Source organism: Hylobates moloch, unplaced genomic scaffold (genome assembly GCF_009828535.3).
Source record: "Hylobates moloch isolate HMO894 unplaced genomic scaffold, HMol_V3 SCAFFOLD_2, whole genome shotgun sequence".
Taxonomy (NCBI): Eukaryota; Metazoa; Chordata; class Mammalia; order Primates; family Hylobatidae; genus Hylobates; species Hylobates moloch.
In genome coordinates, this window is record NW_026652277.1 from 112,343,419 (window position 1) to 112,352,181 (window position 8,763).

An 8,763-nucleotide genomic window follows, 5' to 3' on the forward strand; every position below is an offset into this window, starting at 1 on the left:
AGGTGGAAGGATCACTTGAGCTCAGGAGTTTGAAACCAGCCTGGTCTCAAACATAGCAAGACCTGTCTTCTCTTTCCCTTTCCCTTTCCCCCTTCCCTTTCCTTTTTTCTTTTCAGAAACCTAAAATACTACATACTAAATGACTCTATGTGATTTTTTGTGAAATTATAATTATGACAGAAAACAGATTAGTGGTTGCCAGGCAGTGACTTGGGGTGGACGTGGAGATTGATCATAAAGGAATATAAAGGAATTTTTGGGGTGAAGGAAATATTATGGAACTTGATTTAAATTATGTTTGTATGATGTACCTTTTTTCAGAACTCAGAGAATATACATATAAAAATGGCAAAATTTACTATGTGACTTTTATAACTTAAGCCTGACTTAAAAAATATTGCTCCTATTGCCTTCTCAAAATATCTGTAAGAAACAAGTGGAATAATTTATATTAAAGCAATTTTCATACTTCAAAACATTATGTAATATAAGCATCAGTATAATAAAAATTGCCTTATGCTTTGGAAAAAAATATCAGAGTACTAATTTGATTGATGCTAGAATATGATTCTGACCCTCTTTGAGCTTCAGTTTCCACTTCTCTGTTACTATAGATGTTTGTATGAGAATCAGATGAGGTGATGCCTGGATATAGCCAGGGTGTATCTGAGACTCAGTGACTCCAATGCATGACACATTATTGTTGCTATTTCTGCTGCTACTATTATTATTGCTGTTGCTGCCAGGAGGCCTGTCAATAAACTAAATTTATAAACTAAAATTTATAAAATAATATATTTATCAGGCTTTATGTTAGGCCTACATTTTAAAGACTTATTAATATAGAGAGAACATTTTTGATACATGAAATAGAAACTGGTTTGAAGAACTTTGGCAGCTGTAAGTCAGGACTAAGTTAATAGCCAGGATAAAAAACCTGGGACAATTCAAAGAGAGAGAGTTTTTTCTGTGTGTTTCTGTATCACTTTATGCTTACCTTCATAAAATCATTAATACTCAGTTTTGGGTTTACATTTGTCGGTTTTCGTCTTTAGTCTGTTCATGACTTGCGGGGAGAAAACACATTCATTTGCTTGCTATTTCTTTATTCTTTACATTCACAGAGGAAACCCCGTGCCTACCACTTAATAGAAACTCGAGAAATACAAGCTGAGTGACAAGGAATCATGTCCAAGACTTTTTTCAGCTATATGATTGTTTTAATAAATTATGATAATATCTCTAAGACACACAAAAAAGTCATCTGTAGTCATCTAAAAGGATATTTGATCTTTTTAAAAAACTACTGAAAATTACAATAGAACCGTAGCGTGATAATTTAGGGTTAGATTACCCGTCTTTCTTTAATTCTTCACACTTTCATGTAATTATTCCTCTTTATTCTATTGATGGAGGTTCATACATTTCAAAAATTTATTTTGCTATATATAAAATATTTATTTAAGTTGTTCTAATATATAATATATTTTAATGAAGTAAATTTCTAATTTATTATCTTCCAAATTAACCTTTTTCCAGCAAATTAATTTTTCTGGCAATTGATCAAAACCGATAGTCCTTTTATGTAAAATGGCAGCTCTGAAATATTATTTTTTCTCATTGGAAAAATCTTTTTAGTTGACAATCCTAAGATGCATTACATATTCTAAATAAAGAACGGTACAAACTAATTAAAAATAATATTTTCTTCAACCTAGATATAACCCTATTAACTTTAGCATGCATCTTAAGCGTCTATGTTTAGAAGTCTTATATTTCTATTAACTTACTTTTAAAATTTATAAATGAAATATATTTGGTGGAGAAAAGTTGTCAATAAAAATAAACAAACATATAGAGGGTAAGATTAGCTATAACGCCATGTGCCTCCACCAACTACTGCTAACAGGTTAGCATGCAGCTTTCCAGCTATCACCTATGTATATACATACACACACACACACACACACACACGACATATTTACACACACACACATATATATCATATATATGAAAAAAAAGAGAAAGTGTGTGAGAGAGAGAGGGAGACAGAGACAATGGAATACTTGTAAAAAATGTAGACGCTCCTAAAATAGGCAATGCGCAAAATGCTGTCATTAAATGAGGAAAATCAAACCTTCGTGCCAATTCACATTGAAAACTTCCCAAACACCTGGAAATTTTACCTCCAGTTCACTACATATCAGCTTGATGCCATATTTTAGCTGCTACTTTACATTATAATGACATGGTAAGGAAGAGTCAAAACTGTTGTTTCCCTGCTGACGATCTAATCAATATACACCTGTTTTCTGCTGGGAACACTGCAGCCGTAGATGTGGTGGCTTTTTAACCTGAAAAACGATGACAAAGTAGCATGCTGAAAACACATGAATTTGACAAACTTTCACATACTGTTTTCAAATTGAATACAAGCAGTGGGATGCTGGCATAGGTGACGATTTCCATGATGACACATTATGATGCATCAGATAAAAGTTACAATCATTCATGAAAAAGGAGAGGAAACTCAGTCATGAGAAAATACTATAGAATATATACTCAATGTTTTCTAATATTCTTCAAATGTATTTCATTTTAATATATAAAAGTTTTTTTTCTAAAAGCAACATGGTTAAGTCAACACTATACATAGAAGTAGGAGTATAGAGGACACATTCGACTTTTTCATGAATTATGTGTATTAATACATTTCAGACACAATAAAAAGCTCTTAATATGATGTTTTGGGCAGTTGTTTCCATTTTCTTTGAAATTAGTTTTTTTGCAGTACATATGTAAAGATAAGCTATGTCTGAATGTAAGTACACCACCAATTAATATTCCTCCAAATTGGGATGTATTATCTACCCCTTTGGCCAATTTCATGCAAAATTGAACAAATTAGCCACATGATCAAATTTCTTTCCTACTTAGAACAACCAAAATTAACACAGCCAAAAACAATATTTACTTTTTGATCAATTCGATTTTGTCATTTATTGAGTATACTTTTAAAGAAAGTATTTTATATTTGTGGTGAAGATAAATCCAATTGCAATTTAGAAACTATGCAAAATTACCATTTGTATTAGCAAGTATAAATATGCCTCCTTATTAATTATTAAAAATAAAATTAAAACCTTTCTATATTTATCTACCAATACACTTATTGATTTATTAGCCAGTTATTATTTTTCACATATGCTCATACAAAAATAATGTTTGTCTTCTAGCTCTAATTAAGAAATGTTGATATAAAAATAATCTAAAAAAACTATTGCATTTTGAGAGAAAATTACATTTTAACTGGAAATCGTCTAGAGATTATAATTTTCAACCACTTATTTTCTGGAAAAATAGCACAGTTTTTCTAGATCTTCTCTATCTTGTTTGTTTTATAGATAATATTATAATATGAAATTTAGTTGTTATTTATACTATTTAGATATAACTGTATTAAAGAATAAATAGGTTCTGAATATGATGCTAAAGATTCCAATGACACATTTCTGTTTATAACAGGAAATCTTAAATGATACTGTAACAATAAGAAAAAACGAATGAGATTAAAGTGTTAGCTTTTTTAAAAAAAGTTGAAGAATGTAATAAAATTAATCAATCACCCAGTGGAAGTTTTAAGAGATACAAGTCCAAATATTTTTTCTGTTCCCAACAGCCAATAGACCACCTCAGTCATTTGCAATGTATAATCTGTTATTTATCGAGAGAGCAATTAATTATGCTGTTGAATTGCCCCTCATTGCTTATGTCTGAACTCCAAGTTTACCAACTTATAAACTTTCTCCCCCTTCGCTTGTTCAAGTATTTTTGTCTTATTTAAAATCAGTCTTGTTTATTTGTTTATCTTTGGTTTTGTTGAGTTTTTTGACTTCTTAAAATAGAATAGAAGAATATTTAAAGAATTAGCTATCTGATTCACTGCTATTTTCAACATTTCACAAACAGCGCATGATGTATATTACATTCTAAGTTAATACAAGTGTTTACTGGAATAAAATAATAAATGAACATATGAGTTATCTAAATTAATTGAGTGTTTAATTGACTCACATTGCCCACACTATATAAGGTCTATTTTGACTTTTATTGGGACATTTTATATGACACTTTGTCAATAATAAGAATACTGTCAAAATCTAGTCCAAATCTCTAGGTCCACTAAGAAGTTCCAGTCAATCTTGCTGACAAGACAGATATTTATCTTTACTTCTTTTCCCTAGTGGAACTTACTTAGTGACACAGAACAAAACCGCAATTTCAGACTTGGATATTCATCTGTTTGTTAATGCTTGCTCTCCTTGAATATAGCAGAGAGTCCCCTAGAGTAGTATATTGTTGCTGCTATGGTAACAACAGTAGTAGAATCTAACATGAGAATTATAGATTCTTAATGCAGTACAGAAGAAAATCTCATATAAACAAAATTACTCTTGCAAATACTTTATGAATCCCTAAGAATTGAATCTTTATTTACCCCCTCATGATAAATCCAACTCAGCTGGTTTTCCTTCTAGTTTTAAACAGATCATTATGTCTTCAGTCAATTTTCAACATTAGAAATGCATTTGGTGTTTTATCATATTTACATTATCAGAGGACATAAAAGTAATATTATAGTCTCAAATCTTAAGCTCACGTCTGGGGATACCTTAATTGAATGAAAAAGTGAGGATAAATGCCTGCACAGCTAAACTTACTGTCTCTTTCTCAGGAATAGAATTCAACTCAACTTGAACACATTAAGGCCCCTTTAAGGACAGCTCCAAAGGGTGTAGGCATTAAGCTGTTCTTGCCTTGAGTTCAAAGAATTATTTTTTTTTTTTTTTTTTTTTTTTGAGACGGAGTCTCGCTTTGTCGCCCAGGCTGGAGTGCAGTGGCGCAATCTCGGCTCACTGCAAGCTCCGCCTCCCGGGTTCACGCCATTCTCCTGCCTCAGCCTCTCCAAGTAGCTGGGACTACAGGCGCCCGCCACCGCGCCCGGCTAATTTTTTGTATTTTTAGTAGAGACGGGGTTTCACCGTGGTCTCGATCTCCTGACCTCGTGATCCGCCCGCCTCGGCCTCCCAAAGTGCTGGGATTACAAGCGTGAGCCACCGCGCCCGGCCGAGTTCAAAGAATTATTATGAAATGGAAGAACGCACCAATAGCAGCTCATATAGAACTACCCTTGATGCTCCTCTTGTCTGTGTTAATTCTGATATATTTAGTTGGCCAGCCAGTGCTTGACTTGTGTTTAGTCCATCTCTACTTTCTTGAATCCCAGCTGTGTAGGGATCTGACTCTGCCAAAGCCTGGTCTACACCATCTGTTCTGACTGACTGCCAGGATTCCTGGCTGCCCTGACATGCTTAGAGAGACATTCTGTTTTTTATCCTTTTTTTTCCCTCCTGTGAATACTTGAGGCTTCCAAATAAGTGACCACTGGATAAAGTAATGTATTACGGTGTCCTAGTGATAGACAACAGTAAATTCATCTTCATTGATATTTAAGGTGACTTCCAGCTGTAAACAGTCCTAGCACCTCAAGTATGATACCTGGTTTTAGGGGACAATATTGACAATTCAAATTGATAAACTGAAGCATATATCAATGGGAGCAGCAGGATAATGCTAATTCTTGTAACTATATTAGTTAAGCAACACCTAAAGAAATTGACACGTTTATCCTGGAGCACAGAACATTAACAGATAGAATCCTAGTACTGACTTTATCTTAAGATGATAAAATATAATTTGAAGAATAAGAATCTACATCCTCTCATTGGATGTACATCAAGTGAAAAACTCTAATTCTCAAATCAGTTCAGTTGAGTAAATGTTTATAAAACTGTGAGCACTTGACTATTCTTTGAATTTGGAGCTTCAACACTCAAGACCCTCAGTGTCTGAATTGTTCAAATACATAACGTGGTGTCTCTGAATTGATTGATCCGTAATATCATCCTACAAGCATTAACATACATCTTTGAAGTAGATATTTGCGTGCAAACGATTTCAAATCACACAGTTTTTTTCACTTTCCTCAATTGTGAAATATAGATATCTATGATCATATCAATCTGAGCCCTAACCATTTCTGTAAAATATTCAGCTTTCAAGCTATTTTAAAAACTTTGAAAATCCTGATATTGAAATTCTAAATTATAGCCAATATATATGCTTTCTAATAATTTAAAATAAGGGGAATTTAATCCCCTTTCTGATTTTTATATTTATTATTGTTATATAGATTAGATTAATGCATTGAAAAATAATACTTTGGCTTTGTTTTTAATTCTGCTGCTTAAGTTTCAACCACTTCTATAATTGGACATATTTTAAAGAATAACATTGAAGTAATTCTTGCTTTGAGGATTTATATTTACAAGATATTCTGTTTATTGTGATATATTTTTGTTTTAACACATCACAAGACTTTCTATTATGTTTAAAACAATCTACAACTTGCAAATATGTTTTTCTTAAAAACAATATATAAATCGTCATATTTTTACTCCATTTTGAGAAGCTGTGGAATCAAATTACCCATAGCAATATATAAAGCAATATAATTAATAAATATTACAGTTGTTTAATCTAGAATAAAACTTTACTTCAATGAGATTTGGAATTTTGGTTTGTTGTTTGCTTATACTGAGATGTTAAGTAGTTTTAGCAAACATTTTCAAGGCCTAAGTTTTGGAGAACATATACTTTAGGAAATGCAAAATTATGCCAAGATTGGAATGTTGAAAGGTATCTCTGTCTCTTTTCCATTCTCTCTCTCTCACAGATGCATAAACACATAGACACAGTCACATGTATTCATACATTCCTCACACGCACCTATTAGGGGTTATCATTTTTTTCCCCATACCAATACTAAAGGAAGAGAGAAATGCCTTTATGAAATAAAGGAAGCATCCAATCCAAAATTGCACTTTGACATACGTATATACATATATATATATACATATGTACCAAATACATATGTATATACATATTTTTCTTTTTTATTTCTGTGAGTTTTAAGATGATGACGATTAATTTTTCAAAAGCTTTTTTGCATTTAAATTCATTGATCTTAATGATTTCCATCAAATAATATTGAGAAAGCATACTGTGACAGTGAATATTGACTGTCAACCTGATTGGATTGAAGGAAGCAAAGTGTTGTTCCTGGGCATGTCTGTGAGGGTGTTGCCAAAGGAGATTAACATTTTAGTCAGTGGACTGGGAAAGGCAGACTCACCCTCAATCTGGGTGGGCACAATCTAATCAGCTGCCAGCGTGGCTAGAATAAAAGCAGGCAGAAGAACGTGCAAATAATCGATTGGCTTAGCCTCCAAGCCTATATCTTTCTTGCTTGCTGGATGCTTCCTGCCCTCGAACATTGGACTCCAAGTTCTTCAGCTTTGGGACTCAGAATGAATTCCTTGCTCCTCAGTTTGCAGAATGCCTATTGTGAGACCTCACCTTGTGATCATGTGTGTTAATACTCCTTAATAAACTCCCCTTTATATATTCATCTATCCTGTTAATTCTGCCCCTCTAGAGAACCCTGACTAATGCACATACTAAATTATGAAAGAAATAAAAAAGTTACAAACTACATATTTTTATTAAAAATTGTACATGCATATGCATCTTAGATCATATTATATATAATGTTCTATTCATATGGAATTGGATCTTATTCTACAAAGAGTTCTCTGATAAGAATATTTAAAACACATAGATTTTGGATTGGAAGACTCTCAAAAGCTAATAGCGATTATCCACTAACTGGTAGATTTGTTGTTAATTTATCACATGAACTCCATTGATTAATAATTAAATATCACTAAACCTTATTTTATTTACTCTTAAGGAATTTTTTAATTAGCAATAATTTTATAGCAATTACATTACATAGACAATGTGAGAACAGTTATAAGTAGGCATAAAGTTAAACATACACTGTTGTATTTTTAAAAAGTTACTGGTTAATATTATGATCGACTGCAACATTTATAGTTATGCAAAGTAACAGAAGAGTATTCACATATTATGCTTCAGTAATCGAATAATTATTTATGTGAAATAAAATAATTACTTATAATTTTTATATTGCTTTTATAGAATTATTTCTGTAAATATAAAAACATTCTTAATTATTGGTACAAGTAAAACAATTATCCGTTCAGTTTTGCAAAACTACTTTAAAATATTTGTTTTTAAGAAATTGTTTCACCAAAGTAAATAAATATTTATAGGAGAGGAAGAATTACTTGGTACAAAACTATTTTTCACTGTGACATTCTTATAAATAAGCCTCATGGCATTACTTAATGCTATGAATTTACTTCATACATTGGTTTAATTTAATTTAGTCAACTAATTATTTAAACCTATCTTAGAACTTTTAAAGAGGCTCAATTTTCCCTCTATTTCTTCCCAAATTTCTTTATAGCATCATAAAATTACACAGTAACCTAGAATTAGCAGGAAAAAAGCAAGATGTTTCCTTTTTTCACATTCATTTATAATTAATCCCCACTAAACTGCTTTTATTTCTCAGAATCCCTGTGCCATTCTTTCACTATGGTTGGCATATTATCTTCTAAATAATTTTTATAAAAATGCCTGAAATGTCACTTTTTAAATTCTACTTTTGCTTTCTTAGGGTTTTAGTGATAAAAAAGTAAAAAAAAAAAAAAAAAAAAAAAAGGAAAATCCCACTCGCTTTCCCACTATGAATCTGTTTTTTTCTCATTTAGC

The 8,763-nt window shown here is 31.7% G+C and overlaps 1 long non-coding RNA gene across 2 annotated transcripts in view; it reads right to left on the reverse strand.

Annotated features, from left to right (window-relative positions):
* The window catches only part of LOC131382849 (uncharacterized), an 82,246-nt gene extending 77,894 nt beyond the window's left edge, over positions 1 to 4,352 (reverse strand). For both annotated transcript variants that reach the window (XR_009212427.1, XR_009212428.1), the window contains exons 1-2: positions 4,255 to 4,352; positions 2,306 to 2,354 (exon numbers count right to left, since the gene is read on the reverse strand). This is a non-coding gene — a long non-coding RNA (uncharacterized LOC131382849). The remainder of the gene's footprint in view (positions 1 to 2,305; positions 2,355 to 4,254) is intronic.
* Positions 4,353 to 8,763: the final 4,411 nt, after the last annotated feature.